The following is a 19,920-nucleotide window of genomic DNA, read 5'->3' as shown; positions in this document are numbered from 1 at the left end:
ATAACTGCTCAGTTAGTTTGCTTCTGAATCTGACTTGCGTGCTCACAAACTAACTGAGCAGTTATGTCCCATGTGGCCCCCCTAAAGTCACTGACTAACTTAGAGGTTAGAGAGCTGAAAGCATGAAGTAGTGTTCTGGCTATTATGTTAGACATCTGCTCACTCCAGCCTTTATAGATCACATTTTTGCCTAACTATATTAGAAATATTTTTTACCCAGTTTTATTGTTACACTGAACTGTTCCTTTAATAAAAGTCAAATGTAAAAATATCTTATTGGAGTAAATAGTAACAGAAAGGCCAAGAAAACTGCAAGTTTTGTGCCACTGGAATAACTTTTTCTTTGTGTCCTACATACTACATATCCAATTATTTTACAAAAACGTGTTAACAATGTATTATTTATCAATGGTAGGCTGCTTTCATGGAGTTCAACTCAAGCATGCTTCACACTTCCTACTTCACACAATCTCAATGTATATAGAAAGGTGAAAGTGCCCATGAACATGTCAGCCATCACTAACCCCATAGGAGCTTCTCTGTACTGAGAGAGTCTCCTGACGAATGCTGATAGGTACTCTCTCTTTCTTGGCTTAGATCTCATCTTATGAAGTCTCGCCCCATGGAGCAGATCAGAACACATACTTGTGGTGTCTTCTAAGGAGATGAACTTGGACCTTGTTAGTATGTTGGACAGGTATGGATATAGATAGAGGATATTAGTTTATTTTTTTTCTTCTTGTCTCTCATCCCCTGAAATATTTGGCCCGTTATGTTTATCCATTCGTAAAGACTCAGCTCTTCACATTTATTGTTTTCTGTCAAGTTGAAGACATTAAAATTGAAACGGAAAGAGATTTACTGTTGAAGATTTATATGTTTTTCCCAGTGCATCTTGTAAAACCATTATTTTTATGTCTTTGTTCTCCGGTTTCAGTATTAGACACAGCAAATATTTCCATTATCTACTGGCAAGATATCATCTGTAGATCAGTTCCTGTCGTTACCTTGTTTCTGTCCTACCAAATGTTTATATCTACATTCCCTGTCCAAAAATAGGTCCCACTTTTAACAAGCGATGTATATAAAACACTGGGTGCCCAAATGACTGATAATGTAGTTTGGGGTAACTAGGGCCCACCGAGTTCCCTAGTCAAGGGCTCACCAACAGGACCAGGGCCCTGACTTCAACCACATGTGATACATATGGAGAAATATTGTATTTTGTTATACAGGTATGGGACCTATTATCCAGAATGACTGGAACCTGGGGTTTTCCGGAAAGGGGTTTTCTGTAATTTGGAACCCCCACACCTTAAGTCTACTAAAAAAATAATATAAATGTTAATCAAACCCAACAGGATTGTTTGCCTCCAATAAGGGGTAATTATATCTTAGTTGGGATCAAGTACAGGTACTGTTTTATTATTACAGAGAAAAGGGAATCATTTAACCATTAAATAAACCCAATAGGGCTGTTCTGCCTCCAATAAGGGGTAATTATATCTTAGTTGGGATCAAGTACAGGTACTGTTTTATTATTACAGAGAAAAGGGAATTATTTAACCATTAAATAAACCCAATAGGACTGTTCTGCCCCCAATAAGGGGTAATTATATCTTAGTTGGGATCAAGTACAGGTACTGTTTTATTATTACAGAGAAAGGAAATCATTTTTAAAAATTAGAATTATTTGCTTATAATGGATTTTATGGGAGATGGCCTTTCCGTTATTTGGAACTTTCTGGATAATGGATCCCATACCTGTACTTCTTTTTTTTGAAAGTCCAACGTCAAAATACCATACACCAGATTATCATATAGTTTCTGCACTCAAAGAGTTAATTGGGACAAAAGTACATTGTCTCACGCTATTGAGAAAAACAACCGATTAAAACATCTTTCTTCATCTGTTCGGGATGGTGAAAGATTCATTCCAGATGGCAGCAACCTTTAATCTTGAGAAACAACTGTTCAGATTTAAGTTACATTTAAGACCAGCGAAGATTAAACAAGAGTTTTCTTCTAAATATACTTCATTTATGGCTGTTGCCTAGGCATGGAAACAAAGAGATATTTGTGGAACAGTGACATGTTTCATACCTTGAGGTTCACAATCAGCACAAAAATTGTTCATAAATGAAAAACATGAGCACTGTGAGAGCTTTCACACTGTTTTACACTCGGATAATGCATGGAGCGATAGGTTTGGGTCATTTAGGCATCAGCTTTGGGACTCTGGGTCATGGCCAGTCTGTCCAGACAGAAAATATGGCCTTTATCAGATTGGAGAAAGCAGAAGGTCTATGGCTGACTATGGTTGCAGAAAGTTCCACCAGTACACCCTTACCTCCTCCAACAACAGACTCGGTGTACAGCCTAGAGAGTCGGCACCCTCACAGGAATCCAGAAAAAAAATGACCGGCACAACGAGTATGATGATGTTTAATATTCAGGGTCTAAGCCCCGTATGCATCATACTCACTGTGCCGGTCATTTTTTTGCTGGATGATTATGGTTGCACCCTTTTCTGGAATAATATACAAGCCTTCCTATCTGTATTACTTCCCCATACTGATCATTTTTTTTATTAAATTAAAAATAAATATCTTCATTACTGGCTGGAACAATAAAATACCTTCTAGCTAACAGCTCAATGGCTGATCAGGAATTGATAGGCGGTTCATATTGAGCCTGTTGAGCCCAGCATCCTATTGAACAGATCAGAGCAATTCGGCTACTGATATGAGAATTAAAATTGCCTAGGATCAGGTACAGGTCCCGGCGGCCCAGACCCAACCCTTGCCGGCGCTCCCCTTGCCCGACTGTTCCGCCCCTGACGCGTTAAATTTACAAGCTCGGGGGAGGACGACGGGTCGGGGGCCCTGCGAGGGGGGTTGTGGGGGCCCTGGGGGGGGGGTGCGGCACAGGCACCTGCAGGGCCCGACCCTGATCAGGTAGTTTGGCCCATGTGCGAGAATAGATAGTCACATCAAAAGACAGATAGATAACATATCCCTACCAATCTACAATTAACCAAACCTATAAGAATGCTTTGTTTGATGTTTTAAGCGCTACCATTACAAACTGGCCACCCTCTATAATCTAGACGTTCACTGATATCCCGCTGCCGTAGAACAAGACATCTATTAAGAATATTATAGTGAAAGGAGAATACAACAATCTTGTTTTAAAGATCTATTGATGTCAGAGTCATTTTCAACCCTCAGCATCCAGATGTGAATTAGTAAAGCCCTGCTTTGTGAATAGTACAACCCACAATGAGACTACATCTCTCAGGAGTCCAACTCGTGAAGCCAGGGCACTCTACAAAGAAGAATAAGACCAGCAGCCCTGCCTTGGGAAACACAACGGAGCAGTTTGTGCAAGTAACAAAGCAAGAAACCTATTAAAAAGTTTAGGCTAAGGTTCCTGGCTCTTTGATTTATCAAAGACACTAAACCTAGCTTTGGCTGTGAGGCCCAAGTGTATAGAGGACTCGTTGGGTTTATACATTGAGTCAAATTTAACAATGTGCCATAATAAGATGTTAAACCACCCCTTTCTCATCCCCACACATGGTGATGAAGTTCTTTTTAAACACATATAGTATATTAAACATATGGATCAGTTAGAATACACCTAGGATCCAAAATACTCCGTGCCTGCTGCCACTCTTGTGAAATCCCTGGTAGTAGCCATAAAATTATTTTTTGGGGGGAGGTGGGGGCACTAACTTACAATGTCATTTCAGAATGTAATGTAAAATGGACTGGGAAGCTGGAAGCAAAGATCTGAAGATCAGTTACCATATCCAGTCAGCACTCCATTAAAAAGCTTCACTGGTTCCATATAAACATGCCGCTCAGGCACCGAGCAGATGGTTTAGTTTGTTTGCCCCATTAAGTGAAACCTGAAATGATTTATTGGCAGACTGGGGACAGAGACGGAAGCAGGTGCTGTTTGATTTGGAACTGTACCTCCGAGTACGGCAGGAGGGACACCGCTGGGAGTCTGTTAGGAGAATCATACTTAAACTTGCTGATCCTGTCTTTCTTTCTCACTTAGGAAGTTGTGTAAAGGCTGAAACTATCATTATGCAGATACATTAAGGGAAGGTAGGGATGTCGGTATGAGGCAGGGGAGGGATTTGTGTGTGAAACAGTTTGGGTTGAGTTCAGGAAGTTGTTCACATTGGGTATAAACATGGGGTACTGGGGGGAACTGGGTGAATGGGAAATACCGGCAGTAACCCTGTGCTTGAAATGCTGTAAGTGCTTCCAAACAGAAGGAATAAGCAGTGAATAATGATAGGCGAAATTTTTCGCCAGGCATGGATTTGCAGCGAATTTCTGAGTTTCGCCATTGGCGGATTGTTTCGTGAAACTGATGAAAAAATTCACAGTGGAAAAATTTGCCGCACGCCCAAAAATTGTCGCCCGCAGCAAAAGAATAGGCGTAGGCGACAAAAGAATAGCCATGGGTGACAAAAGAATAGCCGTGCAACAAAAGAATAGCCGCGGGCGACAAAAGAATAGCAGTGGGTGACAAAAGAGTAGCGCGCAACTAAAGAATAGCCACGGGCGACAAAAGAATAGCCACGGGCGACAAAAAAATAGCCGCGGGCGACAAAAGAATAGCTGCGGGTGACAATTTTTTTTTGACGTGCGACATTTTCACCGTTTTGCGGCGAAGCTAAACAGGACAGATTCGCTCATCACTACCAGTGAAATAAATGCCAACAACACAGCAATTCTGTAGGCCAATTGGGATTGTTACAATGACATTTAACAGTTGGCTAAAACCTGCAACTGTCGCGCAAAATGCGTGACAGCTGGCAGAGCTAATATTGTACATCCGCCTATGTATGATGTCACTAACGCAATGCAAGGTGATGACTTAGGGCCAACTAAAGGTCGGATCTGGCCCTCCAATGGGTTTTTATGGCTTCCAGTCTACTCAGAGGCTCCACAGATTTCGCTATAAATGACATCATTTTAACTGAACTCAACCCTCCAAAATGGTGAGATCTAATTGTAATAAGTTGGACAGCACTGGCTTAGGGTGTAGTTTGGGTGGGTCAAGGATGTAGCTAAAAATGTTACAAACACAATAATGACCAGACGTAGAGCAAGTAGGATGCTGCAGAGTTTGCTCTATTTCCTAGGTCGGAATGAGCAAAAGGATGAAATTGATGAATGGGAGGAATGGATCTTTTATTATAATTATATACCCTATAACTGTTTAAATACATGGTATGTCATCTATACACACTTCAGTCAATGACAAACCCAGTATTCATACGGATAATTTGAACTTTATGAACTAAGCACAGACATACTGGAAAGAAAAAAAATTATCTGCATCACATTTAGAATGCACTGAAAAGAACCGTCGGCGAGTCATGATGCGCCGTGCTACGATTGGTTACCCCGGGCATAGCTACTAGCATTTGTAATTATTTATTTAAGGTCTGGCTCTGAAAGCTGTTAACACAGTGTTATTCAGAGTATTCAACCATAGCTACAGCATAGCTTCAAGATATTCATCTTATTTGCTACGGCCCGGTTACCGCTGCTGAGATTTTTATAATGTGAACCCGCAAGCGGACATGAAAGACATTAAACTCAGGAGCCAGACAGGGCTGGCACTCGCTTTATGATCCATAAGTAATTAAACTTCCAATTACAGATATTATTTACTTTTATCCAAACTATTAACTACCCTGCCATTCACTCCATGGTCAGGCTCATTTGGAGAGTACAAAGAATGTTAGTGATCGCAATATTCTACAAATGGTTTACGCTGCATGAATATTTTCATTCATTTGTACTAAACATGTCATCAGTTTTTGTTTAGAAAGGCCCATTGGAAATATGGAGGGTGATTAATGAAGGCAGCTGTCAAGCTAAAATGGAGGCAAATGTTGCATGTGTGACACTATTTATTAAAGATACCTATGTCTACTTATGCTCCTTGTACTTCCATATAGTTTGCTTAGCACCATTGTGTCCATCCTCCTTCATTTTTATTGGGAATGATAGCTACTATTGGTTTTCAGTCAAGCTGATAAGTAAGATTTATGTAGCTGGTCACCCTCTCCGCCACTCTTGTATAGGCCCAAAACTATAATCTGCCCAATTAGTGATTGGCTGGGATTCTCTTAAATAATTATTGGGGTAGGAGGAAGATTCTGTCCCCTGAGGATCACATTGAGCCATGGATGAAGCTCATTGTAAATAGGTCTGCATGGCAATGAGGCAATGATCTGGGAGATGGGGCAATCCACAGGGTCAGCCCAATTTGGCCTATCACATGTGTTTCCAACTTCGAAGTCAGCAAACAATTTGCTCATTTGGCCATAGCACTAAACAAAGAGATTGTCCTCTGTATGGTCAGCAAAGCTGAAGCTGGATGTCTCAAATCCCTTTGCAAATCCCTCTGTAACGTCCTTGCCAGTGACATCAATTCTACATCATTGGGTAAGGGTAAGACTTAATACAAATTATGCCTAGAACTGTCGGGCAAACCCCACCCGTTGGGCTAAGGATCACTTTCTATTGCAATGTATTGCAATCTTCCATAGTGACAGGGCACATTGTAATCATAATAAATAAAGGGGATAAATATATCAATATAGAGTTTATATGCTCATGTATGGGGACTGCCTCCCTGACAGATATCTGACAGAAAATTGACCAGATGTTGATCGGGCAGGTTTGATGTTCCTGTCGGATTGAGGACTGCATTGGCTCATTTATGTGGTCTTTGCTCCGATGGGTCCTATTCTCGTTATTGTAATTAGATTGTTTGCCCCTTGGGTCAAACGATTGGATTACTCTGATATCACCCATCATACGTATAGGGCATATCAGTGGAAAGTTCAAACTACTCTCTTGAGTATCAGCATCAAGGGCAAAGACATACTGGGCTACTAGTAGCAGCTACAAAAATAGATAATGCTGATAATTACAGTTAATTGTCTCTACTTATATTTAGAGATGATTCTCAGTATTGTCTATATGGCAGGGTATTGTCTGGTGTTTTGTAGATATGGCATGTAGCTGCTACTAAGTAGCTTCGTATGTCGAAATAGCCATTGTTTCCACATCTCTACTATCTATCCTTTTGCCCCCCTACCCCCATCTAAAGCTGAGGTCCCTGCTAGGGGTGGGGCAGTGTGGGAACCAAAGGGCTGGACTGTGAATATCCAGAGACAATGATCAGATTTGCCACAGAAGCACACTGCTAGATCATCCTCATTTAACACATTTTCTTCATAATAGTTTGCCTTTAGGGACAAGAAAACTGGCAGCAAGACTGGAATAATCTATATGTTTATAATATATTTACTTCAGGCTATTTAGCAAAAAATGATTTTATATATAGTTATATATATATATATATATATATATATATATATATATATATATATATATATATAAAACTTCTTTTTTATGACAAAAATTTAGGGTGTGTGATTTGTTTCCTTATCTGCTTTATTTTATATAAGAAACCATATCATTTTAAACAGCTGAACCTTCTTCTGACTTTGTCACCCTCCAACTGTGACATTATCTGGAAATGGCCATAAAATCCCCATCAAGGAATGGAAACAAAATTGAATTGAAATGGACTGTGCCACCGCCTGAGCGTCAGTGACAGATGGAAATATTCCACATTTAGAGGAATACTGGAGACCTAATGGCCTCTAGTATAACAAAATGTTCCCCAGAGTTAACTGGTTACCGTATAGTGGTAATTGGCAGCCTCCAGTAATTTGGCCATGGAAGAACTACATCTCCCAGAATCCTTGTTTCACCACCACTGGAAGCTGTAGTTTTGAAACAGTTGGAAGAGGGTCTATTCACACTACAGTAGAGTTAGCCCCATATGATATTTCAACCTATCCCAAATAGTTAGCTCTGCAGCTATTTGCTAACCAACATTCCTATGAATACTTAGATATACATAAATAAACACAGACAGATTCCATATAGATAATAAAGGTCCCATCTCTGCATACCAACATAATGAAACAGCAAAGTCATGAGAAATCATTCTATAACATATTGTGATGAACTGCATATGATGAAAAGAACATTTGGTGGCTTGGATAACTTAGCTTTAGCCAATAGGCAGTAAAACTTACTAAAATAAACACAATTTACATTAAGAACCAAAAGAAACAAATTGACAAATGATTCCCACTGACTGGGAGCCAACGTATGACAGCGCGCTGCAAAGCGTAGCCAGAGCGAGTAATGAGAAGCAGACAGAGCGCGGCCAGCGCAGGACACAGATAGGCTAGTTGGCTCCATGAATTGCAGGTGTCAGACCACCAGTGCTTTCTGCTTTCAGCTCGTAAAAACTCCCACAGACCAATCTATAATTTTAATTAACAATACAATTAAAAGAGAGAGTACCAACATAATGTTTTACAAGGAGGGACTATTTTTTTCTGTTTATTTTACTTAAACAAAGATTAATGTTATAAGGCACCATTTATTGTACACATACACATTCCTTCTATGTCCATTCATGTATTACACTGTCTCTATTGCAACTGCCCTATATGCAGATTAATAAATATGGTTTCAGTAATTAGGCTCCACACAGTTAATTAATAGGTGAAGTTTTGAGGAATAAGCACTGCCGGGACAATATGTTTCTTCCCGAGCCCTGGGAAATTTCCATACACAAAATAAGTTTTGTTCCAAAAAGTCCGAGACACAGCTGTTAAACCTGAATGTTTAACAAAGAGACCTTGTTCCATGGACACTGTTTATGCTAAATATTTACTTACAATAAAAAAATGAAAGCAGAGTGAGAAAGTTAGAATTCAGGGTTATTAGATAAAGGTATAAAAGCTTCTGGGAAGGGACTGTGGCTGTGGGATAGCAGGTATAGTAGGGAGAGATGGTGCCTATAGTAGCAGTGGGGGGATAATAGCCTCTGGGAAGGGACTGGGGCTGTGGGATAGCAGGTATAGTAGGGAGAGATGGTGCCTATAGTAGCAGTGGGGGATAATAGCCTCTGGGAAGGGACTGTGGCTGTGGGATAGCAGGTATAGTAGGGAGAGATGGTGCCTATAGTAGCAGTGGGGGGATAATAGCCTCTGGGAAGGGACTGGGGCTGTGGGATAGCAGGTATAGTAGGGAGAGATGGTGCCTATAGTAGCAGTGGGGGGATAATAGCCTCTGGGAAGGGACTGGGGCTGTGGGATAGCAGGTATAGTAGGGAGAGATGGTGCCTATAGTAGCAGTGGGTGGATAATAGCCTCTGGGAAGGGACTGGGGCTGTGGGATAGCAGGTATAGTAGGGAGAGATGGTGCCTATAGTAGCAGTGGGGGATAATAGCCTCTGGGAAGGGACTGTGGCTGTGGGATAGCAGGTATAGTAGGGAGAGATGGTGCCTATAGTAGCAGTGGGGGATAATAGCCTCTGGGAAGGGACTGGGGCTGTGGGATAGCAGGTATAGTAGGGAGAGATGGTGCCTATAGTAGCAGTGGGTGGATAATAGCCTCTGGGAAGGGACTGGGGCTGTGGGATAGCAGGTATAGTAGGGAGAGATGGTGCCTATAGTAGCAGTGGGGGGATAATAGCCTCTGGGAAGGGACTTGGGCTGTGGGATAGCAGGTATAGTAGGGAGAGATGGTGCCTATAGTAGCAGTGGGGGGATAATAGCCTCTGGGAAGGGACTGGGGCTGTGGGATAGCAGGTATAGTAGGGAGAGATGGTGCCTATAGTAGCAGTGGGTGGATAATAGCCTCTGGGAAGGGACTGGGGCTGTGGGATAGCAGGTATAGTAGGGAGAGATGGTGCCTATAGTAGCAGTGGGGGGATAATAGCCTCTGGGAAGGGACTGTGGCTGTGGGATAGCAGGTATAGTAGGGAGAGATGGTGCCTATAGTAGCAGTGGGGGATAATAGCCTCTGGGAAGGGACTGGGGCTGTGGGATAGCAGGTATAGTAGGGAGAGATGGTGCCTATAGTAGCAGTGGGTGGATAATAGCCTCTGGGAAGGGACTGGGGCTGTGGGATAGCAGGTATAGTAGGGAGAGATGGTGCCTATAGTAGCAGTGGGGGGATAATAGCCTCTGGGAAGGGACTGGGGCTGTGGGATAGCAGGTATAGTAGGGAGAGATGGTGCCTATAGTAGCAATGGGGGGATAATAACCTCTGGGAAGGGACTGGGGCTGTGGGATAGCAGGTATAGTAGGGAGAGATGGTGCCTATAGTAGCAGTGGGGGGATAATAGCCTCTGGGAAGGGACTGGGGCTGTGGGATAGCAGGTATAGTAGGGAGAGATGGTGCCTATAGTAGCAGTGGGGGGATAATAGCCTCTGGGAAGGGACTGTGGCTGTGGGATAGCAGGTATAGTAGGGAGAGATGGTGCCTATAGTAGCAGTGGGGGGATAATAGCCTCTGGGAAGGGACTGTGGCTGTGGGATAGCAGGTATAGTAGGGAGAGATGGTGCCTATAGTAGCAGTGGGGGATAATAGCCTCTGGGAAGGGACTTTGGCTGGGGGGCAGGAAATACTGTGCCCTGCATATAATGCAGGGCACAGTATGAAAAAAAATAAGATGTTAATTATAGAATTTGTTTGGATATAAACTAGGGATGTTAATTCAGCTGAAAACTAATTTCTCTCCAGCAGATGGTGAAAAAAAAAACATTTAGCTGAAAAACATTTCAGTGTCCTTACCCATTCTTCATCTTTATTTTCATTTTAAGAGACAGATCCCATTTTAAGCCCGTAGTGCATTATATTTTTAGCGGGCACCTGACAGAATGCTGAATACACAGTGATGGCTACATGCTCCTATGAATAATGTTTACAGACGGCTGCAAGTCTTCCCCACCATCAGCATCTCTGTTTGTTAGAAGCGCTGTCAGTTTCCTAAGATGCTGACAATGGGTTTCTGGCTGGAACACAAGTACAAACAGCAGAAGGAGGGGGGGGGGAGCTTTTAAGGCCCCACAGCAAGGATTGTAAGCGCCAGCCTGTGCACTTTAATGCATACGAGCGCCCGGAGAAACATGTCACTATACTGCAATCCCAAGGAAGCCACAATGGCATCTCTGGCTGCCAAGTTCATAGCAGCAGGGGTTTTATGTATTATGAGTCAGTGTGTGCAAACTACATTCCCCGATCTCTTTAATGACTTTAATAAAGATCGATGAACAGCAATAAAGGAAATTATTATTATCTTGTGTTACGTGAATGGCAACATATTTCAGCAGTCACATTTGCTCCCAGATGCTTCACACGGAAGGGCACATTCAATAGAAGAGCAGAAAATTTGCCCCATTGCCGCCCCATTCATCCATTTGTTACCTGAAAATAATGAAAGCAGATGACTACAGTGGTACAGGTTAAACCTATACACAATTAAATAATGGTCCTAAGCAACCATAGCAGAGTCAGTCCGTGCCATTTAGGTCAGAAAAGCCTAGGTCCTGAGCATTCTGGTTAATAGGTGCCACAAATGTATATTTACCTATTATTCTTGAATAGTTTGAAAATTTGAATTGGGCGGTATTGATGTTTTTCGGTTGCAAATTGAGTTAGCTTATCAGAAAGGTCCAGTGTTGGACTGGCCCACAAGGATACCAGGAAAACTCCCGGTGGGCCCAGGTGTCAGTGGGCCCTCTTGCTCACCCAACCATTTGCCTTGTATGCCTATACCATGGCCATTACTCAGTTCTATATCAGAAGAAACATAAGAAATGAAGGAAAGGATAGATAATATTATTATGTAAAAAGAAGCAATTAAGAGACTAAAGAAAGTGAGTGAACAGATAAGGGGAGAGTGGGCCAAAGGTCCAAGGTTTTCTGGTGGGCCCCTGGCACCCCAGTCCGACACTGGAAAGGTCTATGTAAATACAGCCATAAGCACTCACAAAAACGCTGCACTGAGTTCTCTATCAAAAGAAACACAGGATTTCTTGTCTCCTTTTTTGTAAACATGTTCTTAAGGTATATGCCTTCCTCTCTAAGTAAACTCCTTCATTCCGAGGGGCGAGTCTGCTCAGTTCTCTACCCCTCCCTTCTCCTGCTCCCCGTCCAATATGAATTCATAATTCATTCCCCCTGCCATCAGAATGTGTAATCTATGCTACCAGCTTCTAGAGCTGCAAGAGGGAAGTTACGGGAGACCAAGCTAAAATGGCAGCTGTTGTCTTAAACAATCAGAGGGGGGTTCTAGGGCTGTTAACTCAGGTATGGTAAAGCTTTCTGCAGAATAAATATAGTGTTCTAGGTGGCACTAATGTGGCGAATCTATTGGCAGTAAAATTCCAAAATGACTTTCCTCCTCCTTAAATCAGATAAACCTTTGTCTTTTATCATCATTACCAATACAGTTAATACAAGATCTGGTTCTTTTCCAATTAATTCCCTTCTGTCTCTCTCCAGCCTGGGAAATATTTTGATCCAAGTCTGAAGGATGAAATATTCTTTTGGCAACACCGTTGCTCGTAAACACAAATAATGGAGACATTGTTGTGAGACAGAAGTCGAGGGCCAATAAAGAGCCCTGTTACTCTTACTTGGGGCTACTGCTGCTTAATCCGGCCAATTTCTTCTTGCTAAACTGCTCAAAACTAAAACATTACATTTGGGGAGGAAAGAGCAGACGTGATCCCTTCACATTTTCATTATAGAAGGAACTTTCTCTTACACTGAAAAATAAAATATAATTTTTATAAAAGCAAATTAAAATCCTCTTTAAACATTTCAATTATATTTTCTTTCCTAGCCACGACTACTGGGCTAAAATTTTTACTACCATCAGTATTAGTTTTATGATGTATTCTATTACATCAACGGGGCTAAACTAGAAAAATGGATAATTTGAGCTTAAAGGAATTTGCTGAGATTACACTTTGGCTCCACTACGCCGATAATTGATATTTGCAATAATTTACTGTATTTGAGCAGCAGAGGTCACAGCATGATTAAGTGATTTCAATAGTGGAATAAAATGAATTGAAACTTGGGTTTGATGCCAGTGTCGGGTCCTCAATCTGGTAAAGTCAATCACAGCCCTATTTTGGTCTTGGCCCCTCTTCTGCCTTTTTGTCTTTCCATGACAATGATCCCCACTGATTTGGGGGGTCAAAACACGTTGGGCATAATGTAATAAAGAATTTTTCTATATTTTTTCATTCAGTGCCATTCTCCTCCTTATAGAAACATTTTTTGAAAACATGATTTTTGACAAAAACATCCAATGTTTGATGCTTTTCGATTTGAACGACTTTGTATCATTCCAGTCAAACAATTACACCATAATATGCAACCTAATGTTTGATAAATTCTTCTCTACTGGTAAACTGAAGAATTTGTTCTTGGGGGTCAAAACGCGTTGGGCATAATGTAATAAAGAATTTTTCTATCTTTTTTCATTCAGTGCCATTCTCCTCCTTATAGAACCATTTTTTGAAAACATGATTTTTGACAAAAACATCCGATGTTTGATGCTTTTCGATTTGAACGACTTTGTATCATTCCAGTCAAACAATTTCACCATAATATGCAACCTAATGTTTGACAAATTCTTCTCTACTGGGAAACTGAAGAATTTGTTCTTGGCAAAATGAGTAAAAAAAATATCCACGATATTTACCAACTCGCTGAGCCATGTCATCAAAGTGGAATAAAGTAATGAGATTTTTCAATGTTTCAAAGTAGGCTCAATTCAATTTCATGAATCACTTTCAGTAAATACAGAAACAAAATGATATCTGACACAAAATAATATTACATTTTATCATTTGAATCTCCTTGTGCTTAAGCAGAAGGCCCACCAGTTTAAGGACAACAATGTCACAGTTAAGGTGGCCATACACAGGCCGATTGTAGCTTCCGATATCGGTCCCTTAGATCGATTTGCCAGCTTAACGGCCCGTGTAGGGGAAACAACGACCACCAAATATCGATCGGGCAGGTTAAAAAATTTAGTTGGATCGGGGATCACATCGACTGCGCTTATTCCAGTCGTTACAATTCGATCGTTTGGCCCCAGGGCCAAATGACCGAATTAGCGTAAATCCCCCCGATATTGCCCACCTGTAGGTAGCGCCAGGCGAGCGGATCTTTACGTGTATGGCCACCTTTATTTATTCTTGCCTCTAGCACTAGATCATTATTGGCATGGCCCCAGGAACTACTGCATAAGGTCATCTGGGGACTCGTTTAATACTATGTATTTTTTGTATGGAGGCCTTATAGTGATATATTTTCTATACCAAATGATGGCAACCAAAGGGTAATTACTGGGTACAAATGGGCCTCTGCATCAACTTGGAAGCTGAGCCTCATTCTTAGTTATATTTCTTTGCAAGGAAATGAGAAATTAACGATAAGGTAATTAAACTTAGGCCATGCCAATATGTCTGAGACTAAAAGGCAGTGCAAGTAAAATATTTTCTCTTTCAGAATGAAAGTCAGTCAGCCAATCATTTGCTAGGGAACAGGTTAGAGGGCTATTATTCTTGTTCTCTTAATGGTACCAGAACTGGAACTTCTGGAACTTTGTGAGGCCCTGACAGTCATATAAAACCCTCTCTTTGGCGTCCTTCAGTTGAGCAAGGGCTATACAGCTATTAGGAAGGGCTAACTTTTGTAATGGAAAGGCCAGTATATTATATATATCATCCCATTATAAATCCTATGGAGCCAGGAGATCTTTTAAATACTATTGTATGCAACTGCTCTAGAACTTTGTGTAAGAATCCATCAGTAAGAGAACCAAACAATGAGACCACACATGAAGGTATTAGCACAAAACGTCCCAACTTAGAATCCACAACCACAAGCAAAAGGTTTTGAACTATCACAGTTGGACTGGTCTGATAGAACATTCTGGCTGCTTTTGGTAAAGAACAGTAGCAGATTAATGCCATGTGATGTGACACTTTCCAAAGGGCCCCTCTCTCTGTCCGTGCAGGGAAAAGAGAAGAATAATACAACTAACTGAGACAAGGTGGCACTTACTGTATGTCCATGCAGGTCAAACAATCAGAGGATAAGTAGTGCGTATATCTGTGCGCCCCAACGTTGCATCATGTTTGGTGTCACTGATATCACTGGCGCGTGCCAAACGCAATGCAACATCAGGGCGCACATCTATCCTCTGCTGGTTCAACATACAGTACATGGATATAAGTATCACCTTGTCTACGTTAGTTGTGTTAAGTTTATCCTCTCCCTGCAGGGAGATAAGTATGACTTCAGTTGTGTTGGCATGGGCAGCTGCACAAAAAAATGGGCAGAATGGGCTCCTGATTACACTGGGAAGTGATTAATCCGCCCCTGGTAAAGAATATGCAACATCGATAGATAAGGGGATTGACATTGGCAGTAACATCATACCATTTTAAAACGGATGTGCCAGTTTGGGGTATAAGCTGAATGGGCTGTTCATTTAATTGGATCGTCAATTTAGACATTATCCAAGCAATTGCCTTGTTTTTCTCATCTTAAACAAGACACTGCTGAAAATATTGAGATTTTCATATTTCTCACCAGACTTTGTTACAGGAATAAACAGATTTAAAGTGGAAATCACTACATTCCTACACCTACTTTCCTAAAACAACACATTATTGAGATGAATTGCCTTGCACTTTGCTTAAACCTATTTAGAAACAACACTGCCAAAGCCCATAATTCCCTGCCTTACTTCTGAAGAATGCAGACCAGTCTAAGCTATGCTTCCAACCGGAATTCATTTTAAAACCTGGAAATTTATGATGAACTAGACTTCTATTTTTGAAGCGCCCCAGCAATTCATCAGGAGCAGCTGTCATGCTATCCTGGAGAAAGGCCTTACACAGAGTATTCCAGCTGATTTGGAAATGCATTAGTAAGGGGCCACGGAAGCATCTTGGTGAATAAATCTGAAATAAATTTGATGAAATGACCACTGGCCGTTACATTAAATGAGTTTCTATGGGTCAAAATAAAACATATGTAGGGTACAGGCTGGCATGGGTAGTTCTGCTCCCAGAGCCTCCTTGGTCCACTTACTGTATTAATTCTTAGGGGAAGGAGCTACCATATTTTCTTCCTCAGTGCCCTCTGGTGGTCAAACCGGAACAGTTTGCTTGGCATTGATTTATATTAGCACTCTGTTAAGGATATAAGAAAATACCTAGGCAGGTGCTAAGGGATGAGGTCCAGTAAGTACCTCTCCTCGACTCCTCCCTCTACTAGGGCACATGACTTGTAATTCCCTTTCATACAACCCCCCAAGTATTTAAATAGATAACAGGGGTAGGGGTACTGCGAGTGGCAATGGCTGACACCAGAGAATCTTAAGTTATGCCCCAGACTACTACCAAGTGTTGTTCTATTAGCAGCACAGGCTGTGGCATACCAAGTCCCCAATTATATGACTCCCAGTTTTGGCCATCCAAGATGGCGGCCGTGACAGAGTGCGAATAGAGCAAAGTTCAAAGGCACATTGTGGGAGAAGGGAGCATTATTCTAAAAAATAAAGTTGGAAATCTGCTACAGGCAAGGGGGCTCTACAATATATTAAGGGCTGTAGTAGAAGTCTTTCCTTGTTCTTGAAGTATTCATTCTCGGGGTATAGTTTTCCTTTAATTGATGTCACATGAACATGCCCACCGACACTATCGGTCCCTTAGAAACACTATTGGCCAGTTCATGTCTGTGTATTAGGCCATGCCCCAGCTTGTATAAAAAGATAATAACACAATAGGAGGGCTATGAAAAATACAAGTTAAGCTGTTGCCTGGGATTAGAAAAAACACAAATTAAGACAAACCTCCCCATTAGCCAAAACTTCATTTTCTAGAATAAGAGTCCGATGTGGCAGCTGGGTACAATCTGCTGTTAGACATGGTTTGCCCACAACATGAACATATTTTTAATATCGCATTTACTGGATATGTCTGTCCATATGTTCCTAAATAACATATGATGCTATGTAAATGTCATATACCATACAATATCCCCCTTTTGTTCTGTTCTAAAACCCCACTTGATGCATATTTTGCTGTATAAAATCAGATAAAATCAATAAGTAGAATATTCCATATCATCAGAGCTTCCCAAAACATCAAAAAAATGTATTACTTTGAGATTTTTTTTCTCATGATCTCAGCTATTAAAACACGCTGACAGAAGCCGCCGTATTGTTAGAGCATGTATGAGACTCTACAACTGGAGGGATCACAGGTTACACCGGCTGCTGAAACGCACAAACCAAACAAAGATTCCAGGATAAAGAAGACGTCAGCTTTAACAGATTCTCTCTATGGGAAAATGTCGAGACGACTGGTTTCTTGGCGACAGGTTTCATATGACTTTTTTTTTTACCCTTTTTAAAGTTTGCAATAAGGCTCTTGCAGTTATTTCTAAGAACGTAAAGGGCATTGATGCCATTAATTTAGCCACCTCAGAACTGGCGTTAGCCATTAAAGTCAATGGAAAAAAAGTCAAGCGGCAAGTAAGTGGCAGCATCTGCTGAATAAAATACAGCGCATGGATAAATGCCATTTTTACACATTATTTTCGAGAGGCTGCTGCATTTTACACTGGAGTTTTTTACACAGAGGTACAGAAGTTTTTTTATATGGTCTGTCGTCCAGAATGCGATATGTGCTGTATTTGGTTGCGGTTTATGATAAATAGGACCTGTAGATAATAGAAAGGCAATGTGATGGGAATATTGGATGACAGGATAGTATGGATAGTATGGACTCCCAGCAGGTATGATACACTTCAGCAGAGTTCTAGGTTCATCACCACTTTGAGTCCTACATTTGGCAGTTGTCCCCTAGGGATTAATAACACAGAACTACTTCTCCCTGGTGGAGCACAGAGCTGCTCCTACTCATTGAACCCGACTACTTTACTCAACCCCTCCCCCCAAGGGTATACCTTTACTGGTTATAGTCTGTCACTTGCTAAGTTTTGTTCATGGGGTCCCTGCTCCCCAGCTTCAATCATCTAATGTTTATCTTAGGCCTTCCTCCACCTTAGTCCAGAAGAGAGATTGTTGCCTTCATTTTTAAAGGAAAGGCTAATAAAGAGTTAATCTCAAGCTGCAGGCATACCTTCGGTTCTCTCAATAGTGCCCTTAAGTCTCCCCATATTTCTCCTGTTCAGATGATCAGAAGCCTCATAGGAAAACACTGAGCTCTGTAAGGAAAGTTCCCATAATGCCACACTCCTGCACCAAGACAGAGACCAGTGTCCTTGCTCTGTTTGTAAGACTATGAGGAAGCTTCCTGCTGATTGGCTCAGATCCACATTCCTAAGGGGGGGGAGGGAGTTCTTAGCATTCTTGCGGGAGGGGGAGCAGGAGAGAGAAGAGAGGAGAGAACTGCGTGTCTCTGGCACAGGAAAACAAATAGACAACAAATCCTGTTTCTTTTGACAGAGAACTAAACTGCAACATTTCTGTGAGTGCTTATGGCTGTATTTACATAGACCTTTCTGATAAAGCTTACCTTTCCTTCTCCTTTAAAAACCAGGAACTGTTGAACTACCCCCTGGTACAATGGGAATAGCACCTGGGGATTTTCTGAACACCAGGTATAGGTAAACTCAGTTTGCTCTGGGCTGTTGAGCTAAGCTCTGGGGTCATGGGAAATCATCCAAACATTATCAGATACAGAAAGTAAGATTATATCACAGAAGCTGGTGCTGATTATATAATCAATTCTGAAGCAGAATACACTGATTTCGATGCTGACAAGTAATGTGAATCTGAATTACTTACTAATCAGGCTTTGTATAATGAATTTTATATTCTATATATACAGAATATTGTGCTAGTCCCTAAGCTCAGGTAAGTGACAGCAGCACAGAGCAGGGAATCAGCAGAAAAGAAGATGGGGGGCTACTGGGGCATCTTTGGGGACACAGACCTTCCCTGCTAAAGGGCTGTGGGTGCCTTGGGCTGGTACAGAAGCACAAAACATAATGTGTAGATAGGGTTTCCACCTGGCCAGTAGTTCACTGGCTCAACTGGTAAAACACCAGCTAAGGCAGAAGCCAGAATGACACATTTACTGTGTATTGTACTGTGTAAGTCCCCTTCTGTCCTTCCCCTCCATCGACAACCCAACATCAAATTTTTGGTCTATTCCCTAATCCACTCTGCCACCCCTCCCTGTATGCCTTCACCCCACCCTAGGTGAAGACATGTCACATTATTAAGTCACCCTGAATTAACCCGCTGTCAGTAATTTGCACCTGGTAGTGTGACAGGTGGAACCAAGATACACCTGACCTGGGTTGGCATCTATAAAGGTATAGCATTTATTACCCGTTTGTTCAGCTTTAGTTCTCATTTAATAGTGCCAATTTGGGGAAGAATAGATTTGGTGAGACTTTCACACTGTGCATTATTCTTTGTGTCTTTAGATTGTACCTGTCTTTCCGGGAATTGTAGTTGAGGAAGAACATCTGCAGCCACAGTAAGACAAGGAAGAGTTCATGTGAGAAGGGCCCCGTGACTAAGTGGGACTCCTTGGCCAGAGGCTGCCCTCCGGTAACTTATGAATCATTATGCATTATATACATCCTGAACTACAACTTCCAACTAACGCCTCCCAACCCTCCTAACTTCTTTCACTTCTTCTGTATATACATGATATTTTACTCCATGGGACAGCCTGCAAATTGTAAAAATGTCCCAAATAGTTTATGTAGGGACCCATAGGGTTAAGTGCCCTATGGCTTTACTTCCCTACCTCTTCACATCTGTACTGTTATTGGGCAGAGCCCTCTACACTCAGGTTACAGTTCTTAAGCTATCCTTAATAGGTTTAACCCTTGTGACCACTCCCCTTGAAGACTATATAGTGTCTTGTAAGGAGGAGTGTCTTCCTCTTTTGGCTGCATGCTGTGTCCTGGGCAGAGCTCCAACTGA

At 41.6% G+C, this 19,920-nt stretch overlaps 1 protein-coding gene across 2 annotated transcripts in view; it reads right to left on the bottom strand.

Annotated features, from left to right (window-relative positions):
- sorcs2 (sortilin-related VPS10 domain containing receptor 2) overlaps positions 1–19,920 on the bottom strand; it is a 501,641-nt gene that overhangs the window by 423,783 nt on the left and 57,938 nt on the right. The gene's annotated exons all lie outside the window — the stretch shown is intronic.

This window comes from Xenopus tropicalis, chromosome 1, assembly GCF_000004195.4.
Source record: "Xenopus tropicalis strain Nigerian chromosome 1, UCB_Xtro_10.0, whole genome shotgun sequence".
In the NCBI taxonomy this organism is placed as follows: domain Eukaryota; kingdom Metazoa; phylum Chordata; class Amphibia; order Anura; family Pipidae; genus Xenopus; species Xenopus tropicalis.
This window is presented reverse-complemented; position numbering and strand designations above follow the sequence as displayed.